At 34.5% G+C, this 20,975-nt stretch overlaps 1 protein-coding gene across 1 annotated transcript in view; it reads left to right on the top strand.

The window, feature by feature from the left end:
- Positions 1 to 17,874: 17,874 nt before the first annotated feature.
- The window catches only part of LOC118187551 (nuclear receptor subfamily 2 group C member 2-like), a 313,745-nt gene continuing 310,644 nt past the window's right edge, over positions 17,875 to 20,975 (top strand). Inside the window, exon 1 of the mRNA XM_085809580.1 lies at positions 17,875 to 18,223. The gene's annotated coding sequence lies outside the window, so the exon portion shown is untranslated. The remainder of the gene's footprint in view (positions 18,224 to 20,975) is intronic.

Below are 20,975 nucleotides of genomic sequence, written 5' to 3'. Positions count from 1 at the left end.
TTCTCGAAAAGAGTTTGTAGAGACATTAGGTATTTTCGAAACAGGAGAGATGAAAAATGAGCAATGTCCTCGACGGGATTCGAACCACGGACCTCCCGAATAACGCATCGAGTGTGCTGACCACTACACCACGAAGGCATGCTAAGAAGGCGGAAGAAATACCTTATAAGTATTACGAGTATAACTCATTGAGCAAATACATATAGGTTTGAATTTATCAACAGTAATGTGCTATTTCCATCATACTTGTTATTGTAATCAACATATCAGAATAGAAAATTGACAAGAGTGTTGCGCAGAAATCATCATCAGATTTTTGGCTGACGAAGATATCTCTCTGTCTCAGATTTATTCAAGACTTCGGACTGGCTGCATGGGAGTTTTCCTTATGTTACCTTGATAAGAAACCAGTTTTTCCTCAGAAAGTTCTTCGCAAAGGCATACTTTTAGATAGGTGGATAGCCCTCGAGTGCTTTGCTATAATCCAAATAATCCAAGCCACTCTTTTCAAAGGAGAGCAGATGAGAGTTGAAAATGAACCAAAGCACATCTGCCAAAAATTTCTACCGATGAAAGCAAGTTGCCTGCCGTTGAAGCTCTAATTTGGGTTGATCATGGAATCACTTTCAAAAATATCACTGAAGAACTTAAAATTAAATGTAAGGTGGAAACATTAATTAAAGAGTTAAAATTTAACAAGTTGAGCTCCAGGTTTTTTTCCTCATCTTTTGATGATTGAATGCAAGGAAAGAAGATTGATTGAAGTCCCATAGCTTCTTCAGCGTTATAGAAATGATAAAGACAAGTTTTTAGTTCTATAGTAACCTGTGTCGAAACATAGGTGCACTGCTTCACCGCAAAGACAAAATTAACAACTCTGCAATGGTGACATTCAAGCTCACCATTACGATGAAAAGCCAAAACAGCATTTTCACTTGTGAAAATCTGGCCGCTTTCTTTTGGGATTCAAAAGAAGCTCCTTTGCTTCAGTTTTCTATATTTAATAATATTTATTTTCAATAATCTTTAAAAAGTAATTGAAGCCAGCGATTCGTACCAGAAAGAGAGTTGCCCAATTTGTTTTGATTCAATTTGTTTCTTTGAGGACAAAGAAGTTTTACTCTCACACTTCTGCTTTGATGATGAAAATGCTGCAAGAACTCAAGTGGGATTCCCTTTCTCATATAGCTCAGGTTTAGCACAAACGGATTGTTATGTCTTCGATCGAATTAAAAGCTTTTTAGGAGGAAAGAAATAAAAGTCTAATGAGCTTCTAATTAATACTGAGTGTGCAAGATTGGATTAATATGCAAACAATGCTCTTTTGAAATTAACAAACGTCTTGGAAGTGCGTTGCAGTACTAGATGACTATATTGAAAAATAGTGTTTAAGTCGTTCCTTCTTCTTCTTTAAATAAATCTTAACAGATAAATTAATGTTTATATGTCAGTGTAGCTTGTACAATTTGGCAATTTATATGAGTAAAAATTTCACATTTTAGGTTATCATTTTAAGTCAAGTGTTAAGCAAGTATTAATAGGGGCGGATTATTTCAAAATTTAACAAAGATAATACTAAACACAAAATGTTTAACTGTTTCCACACTGAATGACTAGATTCCAATGACGAAACTAAAGCGAAGATTAAAGTTTTCGATCTCGGACTCTTTTTCACTGAACTAGAAAATTAGAGTGCCCCATTCCTAATAATAATAAGTGGAATTCAGAACGTGCAAATCGTTCTGTATTTTTTAAATTATTCCGAAAAAAGATTTTCAGATAAATGATAAAGTTTCTAAATAAAAATAATAAAATACAATCACTGGCTGTCATTTTGTTCTGTTCAAGGCAGAAGCTTCCTTGCAAGTTTGTATGAGTATACAATATAGAAGACAAAGCGAACTGTCAATTAAGTAAAAAATAAAGTTAACTGAAAAGTGAAATATGAAGGTGAATGTTGCTGTAGAATTTGGAATTCCAAGCTATACGTTTTTCAGTGAGAAGAAAGTGTCCTCCAACGCCATGAAGCAGGATTAGAAAAGGTATTTTTTCTCGCATATCCCAACCACGAAAAACACTTTTAACATTTCAAAGCTATTAGAACTCAAAAATCTATCCATCAGCAGCACTGTTCTGCAAAAGAAGACCAGAACCATTGCAGGTCAACTTAGGCATCTTTAATTTAAATCTAATAACAAATGGATTAGCAGATTTAAAGATTTATATGATATAGTATGCCGTCAACACTGTGGTTTGTCTATCTCTTTGAGAAGTAAGAGTTGATGAATGGGTGACAAAGTTAAAACCAATTCTCGCAAAATTTGCTACTAGAGATATTTACAAGGTTTATGAGATCGGTTATTTTTCTAGATGTTGCCACATAGATTTTAAATTCATGATGGAATAAAAAAGAGCACTTGCCTTTTTACTTCTTAATTAAATAGAACACAATAAATCCTTTGTGTTTTATAAATCTAAGAAATTTAGGTGTTTCAAGAAGTTTTTATATTTTTAACAGAGAATTATTTTGCAAAAATTAAGCGTGATTAAATTCTGCATTTGAAATCTGCGTGAGAGAATGGGGCAAAAAATTCAAAAAATAAGGCAGAAAGCTTCTTGTTTTTTAAGTTTGCTCTACCTATATTTTAATTAAGCTTGATTCAATCAATTTATTGTATTTTCCACCTAATGCCATTCATCAGTTTCAGACGTTTGTCCAAAGCACCACCGGAAGTTTTAAAGGAAGAAGTTAGTAAAGATGATAATTTTCATACTGTATGCAAAGAAAGAGATCTGCTTTTAAAATCGCTATTTACTTTATTTATGCTACTTGAACTCGGAGGAATATCATAATTCAAAACAGTTTCCAGAAAGACAGACTCAGTAGCCAGACGAGTTCTGAACTGGAAGCGAAATTTGAAGTTAAAGTATCATTTGAAAAGTGGGCTTAAATGATTCAAAATTTATATGTTTTGAAGATTTTGTGAATGCAGGTAAATTAACGGCATCACCTGAATTTTCAGTTGCAGAAACTTGCATTTTGCCTTGAATGGTAGGAATTTTCTGGGAAAAAAATGTTGGCATCATGCTTGATGGACATGTCCTTCCCCCTCCCATCCCCTCAAGAAGTCCTACAGACAGAGTAAAGTGACTCAATTTGGGCTCAAAGCGGCTGAAAATTTTATTAGTATGTAAATATAGATTAATGTTGAATTACACGGAGATTAGGAGTACCTTGCAAAGCTGCACAGTTCTAAATTTGTCTCCCCCGAAATTTAACTGTAGACAGTCTTTTGTTGACTAAACTTATTTAACTGTAGACAGCCTTTTGTTGAGATTATTTCATATCTTCTACTCTACTTTGGTACAACAGAGCAAGGACAAGAAAGAAACAGAATTTTAGAATATAAGCTCGTTATGGAAGAGAAAATACATTTACAGTATGGTACAGTATCCATCAATGTCTTAAGTTATTTCTTGTCTGTCTGTCGTAAATATATCAGTTTGGATAAAAAGAAGGTGCTATGTACATTACTATTACTAGAAGGGAAAAAATAAATTTTTTATTTCACAGGTGCAAAGATTCATGCAGTTATAATGAACATGCGAAAATGCAATTGCTTTACAGCAACAATACAAATCAATTAATATAGTTGTCTCACAGTAGACAGAATTATTATAAACCAATATAATCATCATAAAAATTTATGACCAGCGATATTACACTTATCCGTAATAATCCTGGAAAAACAGTCATAGATTTTCGTTCACAGAAAATTTTCACCTGTAGAGGTATGACTAAAAATAAATAATTACATTAATAAACTTTTATTTAATTGTTAAATTTGGAGGCATTCAGAAGTAGATTATGCACTCTTTTGCAAAAAAAATCGAAGCACCATGCAGGAAGTGGTGTTTTTTGATGAAATTGAATATGTGTATAGCTCATAACAGATAATAAAATGATTAAAAAATCAAGGTCATAGTACCTGTTCACGGCTCCGGTCGCAGAATGGTATCAACAGATCGTTGAGCTGTTAAAGATTCACAGAGGATGACTAAAGATGGCCTGCTGTCATAAGAAATAGCACCTCACACCGTCACACCAGGGGTTATGGCTGCATGCCTTTGTAAAACACACGCTGATGGGGACCGCTGGCCCCGTCCTCTCCAGACAAGAACACGGTGGTCATCTGCTTCAAGAGTGAAGCGGGATTCATCGCTGAACACTATACGATGCCAGTCTGAGGGCAGCCATGATGAGCGGCTGCGACCACTCTAAACGACTCCGTCGATATTGTGGCAAACGTCTTAAAGGCCTCTGTGAGCGTAACCCTCCCTCTCAGACAAACGCCGTGAGATGGTGCACGGTACCACGGGAGGTATAGACGTGGCTGTAGTGCGTTGAATAGTCGACAATGATACCGTTGGAGCGGTTCGGGCCTGGAGAACAATCATCCTATCTTGCCTCGCATTTGTGCTCCTTGGTCTTCCAGAGCCTTCATTTCGTCAGCAGTTTCCTTATAGCAACCATTGCCACCAACAGCTTTGAACAGCAGTGTCTGTACGCTGTAGGTGGCGGCCTATTGCTGGTATGACCACCCAGCTTCACGCAACCCTACAATGCGACCACGTTCGAAGTCGTTTTTTTTTTTTTTTTGTCTGTAAGGTCTAATATATTGTCGTAATGGCATCTTTAGTTGCTTCTTTACGGAATTGCAATGGCAGCAACAAAGAAAAGATTAAATTTTTCGCCTCTGCTACTGGTTTTATACTTTGCAAATTGTGCACTATGAAATGCACTAAGAAATGCGCGCTATGATCACAATTCCTGTTTATTTGCCTTGAAACTTTGATCATTTGCATGTTCGATAAAAATGTTTTTGCATACCAAATTTCGTCGCGTTCGCAAAAGTCCTTCTTGGTGCTTCGATTTTTTTGCAAAAGAGTGTAGAATGCGCTTTTAACTCGATTCTAGGAAAGGGCCAAGTGTTCATATGCCCATATTTATATCTATCACGTTATTCAACATTTTGTTCTGACTTTTCATGTTTTTTACAAGCAGTTAACGGAACTAAAGACTGTTTGTCTGGAATTACCGTGTTACGTAAGGTTTTCAATTTTGCACTAAGCACATTGTAAAATACCACAAAAAAAAGCGAGCCAGTGTTTTAATATACCACGCTTGTATATAATATGCAGCCTAAAAATTTTATAACTATTCTCTTGTTTATGATAATAAGAGATAAGAAGAAAGAATAATATATATAAAGTGGAATAAATGCAAGTTATAAAAATGGGGTGAATGCAAACCATTTTTTCGCCAGAAATTTTTCATTTATGGAAAATGAAAGGAAATATATTGGAATTGATTCCGATGTGAATAGATAACATATTAGGAAAATAATTAAGATTAATTAAGTTGACATCTTGCATATCATAAATTCAACAAATTAAAATTTGATATCTTAAATATAAATACAAAAATGTCCAACACAACTTCTTTCTAAATTATGTACAGGTTTTCTGTTGTCTAGCTAAACGCATCGTGAAATAAAGTAACTTGATTTTCGCTGTTTGTAAACACAGTTTGTAAAGTGCATCTTGATTATGCATCACGGAAATTTTCATTTTTGACTTTTGACAAGAATCCGACTCACTGAAAACCACTTTTTAAAAAAAGGCAGTATCGATAGCTTCTTTTTATTCTTTTAGACTTTTCCTATTTCACATGTTGGTATTTCTGCTCAAGAATATGCACAAATACTCCTATTCGAGAATGGAGTCTGTTTCTTGATTCTATCTGTAATCTCCGACTCATCTCTTCATGTGTACTTATGATTTCGACTAACAAGACAATTTAGTTTCTAAAATTCGATGATAAACGAAGCAACAATCATTCAGGAACAAGTTCTAGTTTCCACTTTGCTTTTTCTAGCAATAGTTGTACCTCCAAAGAGAAGTACACTAGAATTTCAAAAGTGAGTAAGTGAAGGAAATTATCAGTTACATTCAAAATGGAAGTGATTAAAAAGTTTGAGGAGAGGTTTAATACATCAAAAAAATTTTCAGTGGAAGATTTCAAAATTACTTTAACATCTTTCAAAATTATTTTGAAAAATGAAGGTAACTTCTTGGCAACTCTCATGAATATGGCATTCACTCCAAGAAACGGAACGGTACGCCAGGTTGGAGTAGAGATTTGTGAAGCTGGAATGAAGCTCGTACCTGTAGTATACCTGACAGCCTTGCGTTGCTAAAAGATAATGTAGAAATATTTGCACAAATCTTTGGAACACAACACTTTTCTGCATTGCATGGACAGATTGAGAAATTAAAGAGAAGTCTCTGAATAGGTAGCTCACATCATTAAGTTTTAAAACTGGAAGAGTTGAAGAAGATTGTGTTGAATAATACACTGCTGGCCACCCAAATTGCAACACCAAGAAAGACAAGAGATATCACAACAAAATTTATTTAGTAGATAACATGTTGACCAAGTATCAAATGATTAAATTTATAGATTTCTGTGAAGTGTGGTTCCTTCCAGAATCAGTAGCCAGAGTAGCCGCCATTGTAGGAGATCACCGCTGCCACACGCCTCGGCATTGATTCAAAGAGAATTTGGATGTGTTCTTGGGGTACAGCAGACCAAGCAGCTTCCACACGCTGCCAAAGTTGATCTGGTGTGGCAGCTTGGGATGTAATCTGGGTCAATCGTTCAGCAACCATGGACCACATGTTTTCTATCGGCGAAAGATCCAGAGAGCGAGCCGGCCGGGGAAGCAATTGAATCTGGCGATTGACTAAGAACCCTTGGACACTGCGTGCCACGTGTGGTCGCGCATTATCCTGTTGAAATATGGTTGTGGGCAAGAACTGAAGGTAAGGAAGGACAACTGGCTCCAACACCTCGGAGATGTAGCGCTGGCTGTTTAAAGTACCGGCAATGGGTGTTAGAGGAGTGCGAAAGTGATATCTAATACCGCCCCATACCATAATACCCGGTGCAGGATAAGTGTGGCAGTGCATAACGCAGCTGTTCAGTATCCTCTCTCCACGGTGTCTTCAGACTCGAACCCGATCATCGTGGTGTTGCAGACAGAAGCGTGACTCGTCAGTAAAGACAATTTAATTCCATTCTGCCGTCCACATCCTTCTTTCATAGCACCATTGGCGAAGGAGACGTCTGTGGTTCTGCGTCAAGGGTAGACGAAGCAATGGAGGTCTTCCGGACAGACCACTCTGCTGTAAACGGCGTCGAATGGTACGCGCAGACACTGGATGATGCGTTACAGGCTGAATGGGCTGTGCTATGGTTCGTGATGTGACTGAGCGATCCGTCACTGCCATGCGCACAATGTTCCTGTCATCACGTGAAGTGGTGCACTGAGGTGGATGTGATTGAACACGTCGGTCCGTCATACCCTGTTGCATCCAACGGTCACATATCCGCATTACAGTTGTTTGGTTTCGTCCAACGCAACTACCGATTTCCCTGAAAGGTAATTCACACTCTCGGTAGGCCACTATCCTTCCTCTGTCGAACTCGGATACTTGATCAAACGATGATCGCTGTTTACTACGAGGCATTGATCGTTTTCTTTTTAAACCACAAGAAAAACACAATTGCCAAACTTAAAAATCGTCGAAAACTCCAAACCTTAAATAGCGCTTTGAAGTAGCGCCACAGGCGCGCGTGATGTGCGTCTGCGCTGAAATTCTAATCATTTGCATAGATCACCTCCGCTAATGCATGTTATAAATTTCATGTTATTTGCATGTTTCCTTCAGGGTGTTGCATTTACGGTGGCCAGCAGTGTATTAAAAGATTACAAAACCTAAAAACGGGATGATGAACTGAATTATTTTAAAAATGATGCCTGAGGTAGCTTCGGTTTTTAACAGTAAAATTTGTTAAGGTGAGAAAAATGTGGAAATGCTTCGATATTGTTTTGCTAGAATGCCGACAGTTCTGAAAAATTATATTTATTAGTAACCGGTAAATCTAAAATGTTGGATTATTTTAAAGACGTAAAAAATTCTCCTTGTAGATAGCAGCTAGTAAGCTTGATGAAGTTGAATACCTCTGTGAAATTTCCTCACAAATTTGATAAGATGAACAGAGAGAAACATCAGATAATTTTGTACGTCCATCAGGGACCTAAATACCCTCCTGAATCCCCGAAGCTCAGCACTAATAAAATGGGGTTTCCTCTGCTTATTGAATGAATAAGACGTTGATGTGAAAGTTTACTACGCGTAATATTTATGCCATGTTACCTCGGTTTTCTACAGATGAAATTCAATAGCTGATTGCAGTTTACATTTTTAATGCTATTCTTATACCCCGGCGTTTCTCAAATTATGGTTCTCAGATCACAAATTGCCTTCGAAGCTTGCCCTTGTGGTCACTCTAGATTTCCAAAAGAGATCAAAAATTAAACTCGAATTAACTGCGTACGCCACATTAGCTAAAAATCTCAGAGTTTGAAATTACACGTGATACTCGGCTATCACTTTTTCTCCCTAGATTGAGATTTCATGAAATGTGTAACGTATTACACTACCTGTGGATTTCCCACTCCAATCTTATCAAAAAAAGAGGGATTTAAAGAAGTATGATTGCTTTTCGCTATCATTTTGCTGTACATCTGGAGCCGCTGGCCTCAGTACCAGTGAAAATGGAATCTAATGAAATGTACTAATGGGCTTTAAATATTATAATTCAGTTTGCTTCACTGAATTTGTATGGAAAACGGTTTCCATCCCCAACTCAAATAACAATAATGCATTAAAAAAGAAATACTAAGAAAAGAAATACCTTTGTGGAAGACTTTCTGGAAGAAACTAATTCATGTTCATAACACAAACGAGGAAAAGAAAACACGAAAATGTCCATTATCCATTTTGGCGAAAAAGTACTTATCTGGGAAACCCGATATGCACATAACGCATTCGTGCGCAGTTTTCTGATTTTTTAAACTAAAGCAGATCGCAGTGTGCATGGGGAGAGCAAAGACGGAAAATAAAAGGATTTATTGTAAAAAGGTAAGTGTTTTATTAAGAATATTTCTTGCTTTTTACTTCCTTGTACGAAGTAAAAAGGAAGTATTGTAATCGCGAAAAATTTCGGGTATCATATTTCAACGAAAATATCGATTTTGACCGCTATCCAATGCAATTTAATGATGTTTTTGCATGACATCCGCAAGTAAGGAGAGAATAATGGACTCTTTTCCCCCCAAAAAAAATTTTAAAACTCATTTAAAATGAAATCTGAAGAGAATTTTTCTTGCCGTCTGTGCGTACATACATAAGCATGTACGTACGTATCTCGCATAACTCAAAAACGAGTAGCCTCAGAACGTTGAAATTTTGTATGTAGAACTGCTATAACATGTAGATGTGCACTCGTATCTTGGTTGCAATCGGCCGCACCAAAAGTATATAAATATATGTATATATATATCCACTCTGTTACTCGGCACAGGGAGCTCAGTTTCTTTATTCATATATGTTTGTAAATTGTGGATTTTTCGCTTTAAAAATGATTGAATTATGTTGTTCTTATCTTCCGATTAAGGTTTTTATCTTCCGATTAAGGTCTAATAAATCAGACTGGATCGAAGTTAAAGTAATAAACAGAGAAGCGTTATTCCACACAAAGTTTATTGACGGACACCAAAGACGAGCTAATACGTATACATAATTATGACATCACAGTTTCTTTTTACAAACACTACCGCCATCTATTGGCAATCTAAGGATACATAATCATAAACTTTACATAGGGAGGACATAACTTGGCGTGATATTATTATTTTTTGTTATTAGCATAATGATAAGTCAGAATAATTTAACCAACGACAACGGTGGCCGCCATTTAAATGCCTTCTCAATAAAATGAATACCACTTCTGGCCTTAGGTGTGGCCAATGCTGAACAGTCAAGTGCCCGCCAATGGAAAAAAATTAAATAACTTAAATTAAGGTTCAAATACAAGCATACTTCTCCGCATAACAGCAGAAGAAGGAAACAGTTCAAACCTTTCCTCCACCTACCTTACCAGGAACATCGTTCAGCTGATATCTGCAGTCGTAACATGATCTGTTTGTTGTTTCAACTTATCGTAGATTTTCATAGAAGCTGATCGACGAAAGGCGAAAGCAAATGTTTCAATAGAAAAGCATTCACTCTGTGCACATTTTGAACCCAGCCTTCATAAATACGTAGAATGAAAGAGTTACTGCCCAACCGGTATAGTGGTTAGCGTCGCTGACCGCCGTGCTGAAGAGCCCTGGTTCGAATCTCGGAGAAGGCATGGATGTTCGTAAATGCATAGTGTCGGTAGAATAGATAGGTACTTTTGAAACATACTGGTCCACAGCAGGAGATTTCCTTTCCTGCTCTTACCAGTTCCTTTAATAATGTCCAAACGGGCCTGGAGGAGGTGAAAAACATCAGCGATGTTTTCTTTCTCCAGGAGAGGCAGAAATAGATGGAACAAAGAGTGTGAAGCAAATTGCTTCTTTTAGAGAAGATACCTGATTGTCTATGTGTTGAAGTACTGGATGAATTTCTAGAATGAGTAGAAAATGAGAAAATAAAATCTTCGATTTAGGGAAGTCAGTTGGTGAAGTTCCACTTTCTCATTGGTTAGCCTGGTCATGAAGATCATATTGCAAAACATGTGCAGCGAAAGGTCAGATTTTCTTATCCTCTTGCAAAATTTCGTAGGCTAGAACATTCGAAAAATTTTCAATTTTACTACTCATGGTCCTATTGTAAAACTTTTCATGAAATCTTGTAATGTTTCCATTTTAAGGTCCGAGTGAAGACTTCTATTCCTGACGAAGTAGGGAGCATCGGTGATGAAACGTAAAATCTTGTCTGAAGTCGTTTAATTTCGTTTTCTCATGCGTTCGCCCATGCGGGGGGGGGACGCGTAAGTAATAATCGGCCGGATGATGGAAGTATACATTTTCTTTTTCAAATTCAGAGAAAAAGTTCACTTTTTAGTAATGGAAAGAGCCTGAATATAATGCCATAAGCTTTGCCACACACTCTGTGCATATGGTCAGACCAGGCATAGAGTCGGTGCGGCACTCTAAATATACGGCGAGCCAGAAGTCCTCTCGTGTGGTCTGGGGGAAGCGGAGAGGGGTGGGAGACTCTCGGACTCGTCCTTCCCCGGAGGTACTCTCCATCAAAATTAAGGGCGGAACTGAGCTAAATCGCACTGTCACCTGTAAGGTGCTCGATGCTGTTGCCAACGACAGGCATAATCTTGCACGCCTTGCCACGAGGAATTTCGTGGACTTGGGCTGACTACGTCAGACAAGCGAGCATAAGTACAGGAGAAAGTTAGTATTTTTCATTATTGCACCACTATGTATTGTCATTGAAGATACATATACTCAAAATATTTAATATCCGGACTGTTAGAAATATCATAACATATAGTCGAAAGATTTGATGACATGAAAACAAGTTCAATAAGAGTATTTAATTGATTTTAAAATTATTGCACATTTTATATACGCAGTGTGTTTATAAACACTCTGCTAACATGAAACTGCATTTCTTGTTTCATCATGAATAAACTATTCTCTACGATCATCGACACCTCACGATAAACAAGAACGAGATGTGAAACATACAGTGACTAATATGGGATTAAGGCAAACTTTTATTCGAGCGTGAGCTAAGGAAAAGTTGGTTAGCAGTGCAAGTGCATCAGAAGCATAATTTCGCTTAAATATGTTGTTGTGTAAATTTTAGTTATAACAAGGAAATGATAATCAGTTCATTTTTATATTTTTCCATTAAATTATTATTATACAGCATATACAAATTAAAAACTGAATAGAGATTTGGTTAGTTAAGACAAAAGTATAACATTTGAGTATATTTTTAAAATTTTTGCAGATTTAATGATCGGATTTCAGAAGATCATAAAAAGAAATGTCATCCATATTTCGCAATTTTTGGGGTTTGATACTGAAACCAATCACAGCTGCAATGACATAAAATAAGGCATTATTAAAAAGTCGCAACGAGGTTACTGAAATTTAAAATACTATTAAAGATATTTTTTATAAAGGTATGCTAACTTCAATCAATAGTTCGTTGGTATACATTTTATTATAAAAACAGATAAATCTTTTTTTTTTCTACTTTTAACCGAAAAATAAACTTATATATTATAAATAACAGTTCAAAATCTAGTATACTGTTAATTATTTTCATAATGTTGACACAAGCTTATTTTTTGACATTCTACAATGAACAAAAATTTGGGTTCCAATTTTTAATGAAAAAAATGTTAATGAGTATTCTGCTAATAAAACAGTAGATATTTTTTAAAGAACTTTGAGTAGTCCGAGGTTGAGAAAAAAACAATATCCCCCCCCCCGAAAACGAATATGCCTTAAGCTTTTTGTTTAGCTCCAGTTATTGCCATGTCTGAGCCTAAGAAAAATCCAGACAGTACAGTGCTGATTATATGACATTTGGTTTCATTCAGTCTCATTTAAATAATATATTATCAATGTGTCTAACTGTCAAAACGTTTTCTCAGATGAAGCTATGAAACCTCTCAGACGCTAAGAACGTCTACAAGAACAGAGATTTGCCTTAGCTTCAAGGACTGAAAAAAAAGTTAGCAAAACAGATTAACAATGGCAAATTTATTTTCAATAGCATCCAAACAAAATGAAAATGGATTTGCCACCCCTTATAATATTGCTTTACATATTACACGATCAGAGAAACTGCACACTATTGGAGAAAAACTGGGTCTGCCAGACATAAAAGAGGTATTACGGACTACACAACATATATCACCTACAGTGATCATCAAAAGAGTTGCTTCAAAGTAACAACAGAGTAAAAGATGATATGGTTAAACAAATGAGATGTGAGATGGTTAAACAAAAACACTGAAATCTCTTATAGAGTCATTAGACATTTTTGTTTTGGAGGGGGAGACATAAAAAATATGCACTTACTCAGATTTGTACTCCAGACCTTCCGAATGACAGCCAGACGTGATTTATGGTGCAGCTAAACCAAGATCCAGACAAAGGGAATGGGAAAAACCAGGTTTAAATGTATGAGGGGGCGCCAAAATTCTTTTACAGCTCATGGCCTCTAAAAGTCTTAATTCGCCCTGCTTTACATTCTTTCTGTAACATTTTGGAAATAGTTCATTTTCAATACATTGCGATGAGTCAGGATTGCCCGGAATGAAGTCTCGCTTTTTGCTTATATGCTTTTCATAACGGATCAACTAATTTGCCGAAAGTTATTATTTGCTTGAACTTTGCAAACTAAAGGAGAATCATTATTTCATGTTAAGAGAGATTATTTGATCAGAAAGAAGAGAAAGCCTTGAATAAAACACTGTCAGTTTCTACATATGTTACTTCAGCAATAGTTTAATCACTACAGTGGTGTTATGACCTATTTGAAAGCACAGGTATAAAATATTATACAGACATACATTGTGTTATTCATCGGTAGCAATTAAAATAGTGGAAAATTTGAGTAAGCGCTTACATAGTAGTTTACTTCATTTCGCCATCAGAGTAGTAAATAAAATCAGAGATAGTTCTCTGAATGTCAGTTTGCTTGGACAACTCTGTTGAAAATTATAAAGATTTCTAAACTTTTTAACTTAAGTGCTTTCAAGTATTATAAGACAAAGATACTGCTTTAAGAGGAGTCTTTGTAAGCGCAAAAACACATGCAGCTTAGATAGGCAAATTGATTTAATAAATCTAACCTTCAGTTTCAAGAAGAAGAACTGAATCTAGTCTGAGTTTTGTGAAAAAATTAAGATGTGCATAAAAGTACTTTTACATTTGTAGAAAGTTCAGGTATGCATAAAAAAACTTGGGATGGAGAGGATTTATCCACTTTCCAAATTTGTTAACTGCAAAAATAATGACGAAAATGTTCTTAAATATTGCCAACAGTTAGAAACTTTTGTAATGTAAGTTCAAGTATTGATTTCAAGCTATTTTAAAAGTGCATTTTCCCGAATGACTTTTAGACCCATTTTCTGTGCAGTTTCTGAAGCATCTTCAAATTTCGAAGAATTTATTACATTAAGAGCAAATGAAGAGAAAATTTTAATTTAGATCTGGATATCTACAGTTTGTGTTCCATAATTAGATATCTGTAATTTTTCCTGGTTTGTAAAATACTGCTGAGATAATTTTATAACGTTTCTTTCCTCTTATTTAGTAAAAAACGAGCTCAGGGCAGTACTATTCTAATAATTTCTTTAAAAAGGACATCGTTTGAAGATAGATAATCGCGGAAATATGAGAATGTTGTTAATAAAACTGAAGCGGAATATTGCCAAATTGGTAGAAGCTCATTAGATTCATAATTCCTATTAAACCTAGCTCAAATTCCATTATAGCAGCTATTCTTAATCTGTGTTCCGCGGAACCAACAAGGGCCCCTTGGCCCCTCCAGGAAAAAAAATAAATAAAAACTATTTTAATTTAAAGAATAAGAAACAAAAGTAGAATCAATATCAGAAATTTAAAAATTACATCTTGAACGGAAGTTAACCAAGTGAATTTCGTGTCCCCTCTAGCAGACGATGCTTGGAACTGCATCATCATTCCTTGTAACCGTACATTAGAGAAGCTTCTCGCACATTCTAGGTTTTTTGATAATTCCTGGAATCCGCACGAAGTTTCTCTAAACTTAGCCCTGTGTAAATACAGATGATTAGTTGATTTGGAGTTATTTCACACTGAATGTTCAAAGCGATAACATTGTGATTTCTTCTCTATTCTTCCGCGAGTTTTCTGAGTTGGAATTCTTTGTGAGGTTTAGTTGTGTTGCTAATAAGGATTCATTAGTAAATATGATAATAAAAACAATAAAGTGTGCAAAATCGCGGTCTTTTGAAAGCAAACTCCATACTAATACAGAAGAATATGGGAAAGCATCATGAGTCCCTGCTGCTGCACATTGAAGTAAAATGGTTGTCTCGTGGAAAAGCGTTCAGATGTTTAATGAAACTTAATGCATAGACAGTAGCATTTTTCATGAATCATAAAGTTGTATTGTCGAAGTTGTTTCAAATATTAACGACTGGGTGTGTAAAATCATATGCTGGTTGATTTTTTAGCAAAATAAAAGAAATGAATCTATCAGTATTAGAGAAGAGTGCCACAGTTTTTTATACAAAAGCAAAATTGGCTTCTTTTAATAGGAAGCCAAATGTCTTTATTGAAGTGTTCAGAAAAGAGAGGTAATTACTGCATCATTTTACGAAAACCTCCTTGGAAGAAAACAACATCAAAATTAAAGAAAAATACAGAAGTATATTCAGGCGCTTCTCAAAGCTTGATCTCAAAGACCGGTTTGAACTTTGATGCTTAACTTTTTGAAAGGGGGTGGTTACCTACAGTAACCACCTTTTCTATTGAATGTCTTACTCACTCATGTGAGTGGTTTTCAAGACTGACCGTTTCTGAAGTTCCCTTGTAGCTTACTAGATGGCAATCAAAAAAAATAAGCCAATCAAGAAACATAAGCCAGTAGTTGATGCAGCAATTCGTCTTCAAGAAAATAAGCATCAGCCATCGAAGGCAACATCACTACGATGTGCACTCTGCAGCACAAAGAAAAAGTCTATAAGAACAGTGTGGGAATGCAACACATGCAAAGTTGCACTCTGCTTGAAAAAGAAAAACTGTTTCTATGAGTACCATAGAGACTGATTTGTAGGCATGTTTGTAGGGATGGCTGTGATCACTGACACTAACCACCAGAAGTGATCATTTTTTGTCACGCGTCTTGGACAAAATATGTGTAATTGTCGCAAATAATTTCATTGTAACACCTGATATAGTAAATAAAACAAGAGTTTTGCTGAAAAAGTTAATTGCCTTTTCCTGCCCCTCAAAGAGTTAAGGAGCATTGAATGGGTACTGAATGTGTTCAGTGTGAATAAAATGCTAGCCAGCTGAAATTCAACAAAACACAAAGGCTTCATAGATCTGATATCTCGCAGCGAACTAAAAATCACGCTTCAAAACCGCAATTTTGGCTCATACAAGACGAATTTAAAATCATGTCTGAGAAAGGAAAGTTAGTGCTGCTGTCTTTCTCACTGTCATCTTTTAATCAACAATTGAACCCAAAATAAGAAAACTGTACACAAAGCCGGTGCCAAATTAAACATTTCTATATATATATATATATATTTTAATATTATGCCTTAATTTAGACCTGCAGTGTGCTATAGTTGCACAAAAGTAAAATTAAGTTGTAATTGTCTTCCATAAAGTGTAACAGAATTTGCAAATAACAAATAAGGAACGATATGTGTTTGAAGATTAAATTACAGGAATCGAATTTATTGTAAAGATCTTAATGATGCTGCCAGCAGTAACGTAAATTTTCAGTTGTAACACAAATTTGCCTCATTTATTGAGCTTTGGAGATCCTTTACACATGGCTAACTTTTGATAATGCCACTTTGAGAACATATTGAGATATGGTAAATTTTAAATTTCAAATTAAAATTTCAAATTCAAATTATAATTTTACTTTATGGATATTGTATAACTGTTTAGCTGTCTCTTTACTTTCCATTCCATTACTGTCTGTGCTTTTTTTTCCTTCCCCATGCAGTCTATTCTTAAACATCATCAATTTTTAAAACATAGGATAGGCCTAAGAGGCTTCCCTAGAGCAGTTGATTCTAGAAAGGGCTCCACAAGGTAAAAAATTTGGTTGTTTAAGTACCATTTAGATAAATAATGATAGTGTAATGCCATTAATGTACAGATAACTCGACCTCATCATTACTGTTTTATTTTCATACAAATTTTTATGAAAATACATCTGCAAATTCCTAGCGGGAATGCATTGGAGAGTGATTTCGCACTGAGAAGAAAATCGTATGAGTTTAACTGCCTATATTATGCTTTCTGAAATACTGCACTGCAGATGATCGCTAGCTGGCATTCCGCTTATGGTGTTATGGCTTTAAATAAGGAAAAATTATAAGTGACAATAAGAAAAGTAGAGAAGTGTTTTAAACAAAACTCTTGTGTTTGAAAATGTATGTAATGCAAAAAAATTGCCTGAGATAAAAGAGACAGAAAGTTTTACTTTATGCTATAAACACGTTCTTATTTGATGCCACTGAAATAATTAACTAAAAAACGATTTTTCATCTCTTAATGAAAAAAAAATGAAGTCATTTTCATCCAGGGAAGGGATTCAAATAGTTTAAAAAGTGGTTTGCTGCCAAAATGTGCAGCAATTTTCCTACTAACTTAATAGCAATTAATTATCTAAATAAATGTTTTAATTTAATTTTAATAGCCGTTTCGCTTAACTATCAATATTTTAGGAGTCGATAAAGCAGAATCTCTTCCTAAAATATTTTCATTACTGTACATAGCTGTGTTTATTTCATCCATGGGTGTCGTCTTAGCAACCAAACATTGTTTCTCATTTTCATATATAAATTCGTCCTTTCATAACAAGTAATTTGAGGGGATAAAATTTAATTTCTCTTTCATATTGAATTTAGCAGACCTTTTTTATATTATTATCCACGATTAAATGCAAATTTACTTTTACCTAAGCTTGAACTATGCGCTGAACTTATCCCTGGCAGTCAGCTCATCCCAGAGTTATTCTAAATTATTAAACATCTTGGTACGAATTATAAAAAAAAATGATCAATTAAAATTTTATAGAGCTAATTAACATTTCTTTAAAAGATTCTGAGTTTAAATTCCTTTCGTTTCTAAAATACAAATTTCCTAGCTATTGTTTGTATTCCTCGGAATGCTTTATTTCCTGTCCAGAGAGGGCGCTACTGATGTCTAATCGTCTCTTTCGTCTGGTATTCGGAAATTCGAAAGAGAGCGGATATAAACAGTACACATTTATGAATTGTGACATTTGTGGAAACTTGTTGTTGATAGAGAACAGGGCAATTCTGTGTTTTAAAAGCTGCTTTCACAGATTCAACTTCTTTATGTATTTTCCACCCTTTGCATTTTGGTGACTAACTCGCTTAGAATAAGCGAAACGAACGTCATACATTTCGGGTAACCAATCAGATCGCTACTTGATGTTTTCGCGTTCTCAAACTCACTAGGGGTTGTGAACTCTAACCTTTCTGTGTTTGTTGGACAACATTGCAGTACTCCGTATATCTGCATCAAAGGTAGCCAATCATTTTACCAACTTTACGTATAAAGCATGGCTATTTAGTTACTGCCTTTTGAGTAGAACTTAGGTTATGATGCTATTTAATTTCTAAAGGTCACTTTTATATGCAAACGCATGATCCGACCGGCGTGTGTATTGGATATGCTCGTTTGTTTGCCTGTTTCATTGCATGCTTAGATGCATTTTTTCCTCTTTGAAGTTCGGGCGTAATAAAACTGCCTTATTTTTTACACTGTGGTCTTTAGTTTTTCATATTCTGTATACTGTTTTTGTTTGTTGCTTTGTTTCTAAAAACTGTTTACATAAAAGTAAATCTCCTTTAGCGTTAACTTATAAAACGTGACTTTCTGTATCTAACTTACCAGTTGTGGGATTATATTTAGTGTGTGCTATGTATGAAATATTAATCGTGTGTTAATTCGCTTTGCCCCTTTGTAAATGAAGCAGATTTGTTTCTAGTATTTAGCTAGTACATATTTATATTTTTTGTTAATGCCGAGCATTTTTAGAATAGCTTAATTCTTTGGATATCTATCCTCAGTTACTTTTGCTAGAAGCTATGCATGAAATAAAGTTTGTCTTAAACAACGGAGAAATTTAAATGTAACTTTAAGTACAATGTAAAATTTATTTTGAAAATTTCATTTTTGACTTTATTATGATCACATAGGTGGAAATTAGTTTGTTGTGCAAATGAATTTAAAAAAAAAAATTGGGGGGGGGGGAACTTTTATTATATTCAAAGAAGTGAAGTTCTGTTGGCTTCCTGTGACTGAAAGTTTTAGAATTTGAAGGATTTTGAATTTGACTTGTCACTGAATAAATATTGTAATTATATATTAAAGATGAACAGCTGTCTATATATTACTCGTATATTTTTGGGACAGCAACCTCTGCTGTTTTTCTTATCTAGGAATGCTAGATTTCCTTTCATTTTTAAAATTTTGAATAATGCATAAAAGTGTAAAATTCGACTTATAACTGTAATGTTGTACATCATATGGATCTTGGCAGTAGACTTCAAGATTGCAAAACTTGTGTAAAATATTACAAAAGATCATGAAATTGGTACTTTATCATTCTAGTATTTAAAAATGTAGCTTTACATATGGGCAAATAAATCCATTGCTTTGCTTTAAATTGGACGTTGGTGTGTTAAAAGAATGGCTATGTGAAATTTTAAACAGCTTTTTTTAACCTGTAATTAGTAGATATAAGGACTGGATTGCTCCTGTGATGTCAGTTAAATGTATTCTGAATTTATCTTTGGACTGTGAGTGTCTGAGTTTTCTGACACTGGTTTTCAACTTTTCCTAGGACAGAGTTGTTACTGAATTACTGGATCTGAAAACTGAATGTAATTTAATGTTCATGCATAAAAATTTGTTTTGGGAATGGTTTACTGAAACTTTATAAAATATTCCATAGCCATATTAATGGACATTGAATGGAAAACTTTACAGAGATTATGATGGAGTAATTCATGAATAATCACTTGATTACTGTTGTTCTAACTGTAGTAGTATATCTACATTACAATAAAATCTCTTGAATTGATAAATTTAATATTTGTTTTCTTTGCGTGCATTTGTTTATTAAAAAAGCTTCAAGTTTTGAAATATGAATTTTATGTTTAAATATATATAATATTTTTTAATCAGTGATTTAGCTATTTAGAAAAGATGTGCATATTCACATTTATTATGCTGTTTTTAATATTGCAGTTTTGGTTCACAACATGTTGGTACAAATTCTCATTTAATGATATTTCTGTTTAAAGATTAGTTCATAAACCATTAAATGGAAAATTGTGTCAGAAATGCTATTTGAATTCATATTTTGATTAAATCATTTATGAAAAACAGTATTTACTGCTGTTTCAAAATGCGGTTTATGTTCTAAAATTTTGATTTTTATAAATTTTCAGAAATTTGTAATTTTATACATTAAGAAAAACTCACATAATCAGTTGTAATGAAAGTATACATAAATTTCCCAATTGAATTTTTTATATAGAAGTTTTGACAATTATAAACTGACAACTGGCAGTTCTATGTTACCATTATAAGAACCTTCCAATAACTGTTTGTCTTGCCATTGCAACCATGTGTAACTATATAAGTACCAGCAATAAATAAATAGTACCTCAAATATAAATGTGACAAACTTCTTTCAAATAAATTATCTTCTTTTAGGGTTTGTTTGCCGTATTGTTGTCACATTTCCATAATATTCTTTCCTTATATGTTTAATTTCATTGTATGTGAATTAGTCTATTTCTTCTGTTTCTGGTTCTTTAGAAATACACCTTGGTCTGAGAAAGATGGATAAATTTTATTTTCATGACTGGAAATTATAGACCCAATTATGAAACTGAGGAATGCAGCCAAGAAACGAATAGAACAAGATAAATATGTAGTTGATAGAAGAGTTATTATTATGCATGATTGTAACAATTAGCTAGATATTTATTTTCAAGTTACATCAAATTAAATATCAGAACAAGTTAACACTTACTGAAATCATTTAGTATGTAAGTGTGGTAGAACATCTATCAACCAAAGTCTGTTAACTTAGCTGGCAATCCATTTGAAGAAGTCCTTAGGAAAACATAATAGCATTAGAAAAAGTACAGCAAAAATCAGTAATATTTACAAGTTCTCTTATCCTTGTTTAATTATTTGCCATTTCTTATCAATGATGGGTTATTAAATGCCTTACTGTTGTGTATTATGGTAAAAAATGTG

This window comes from Stegodyphus dumicola, chromosome X2, assembly GCF_044657685.1.
Source record: "Stegodyphus dumicola isolate Sdum_Otavi_A_Nest chromosome X2, ASM4465768v1".
NCBI lineage: Eukaryota > Metazoa > Arthropoda > Arachnida > Araneae > Eresidae > Stegodyphus > Stegodyphus dumicola.
The sequence above is the reverse complement of the archived record's forward strand: the minus strand, read 5'-3'. Positions and strand labels throughout refer to the sequence as shown.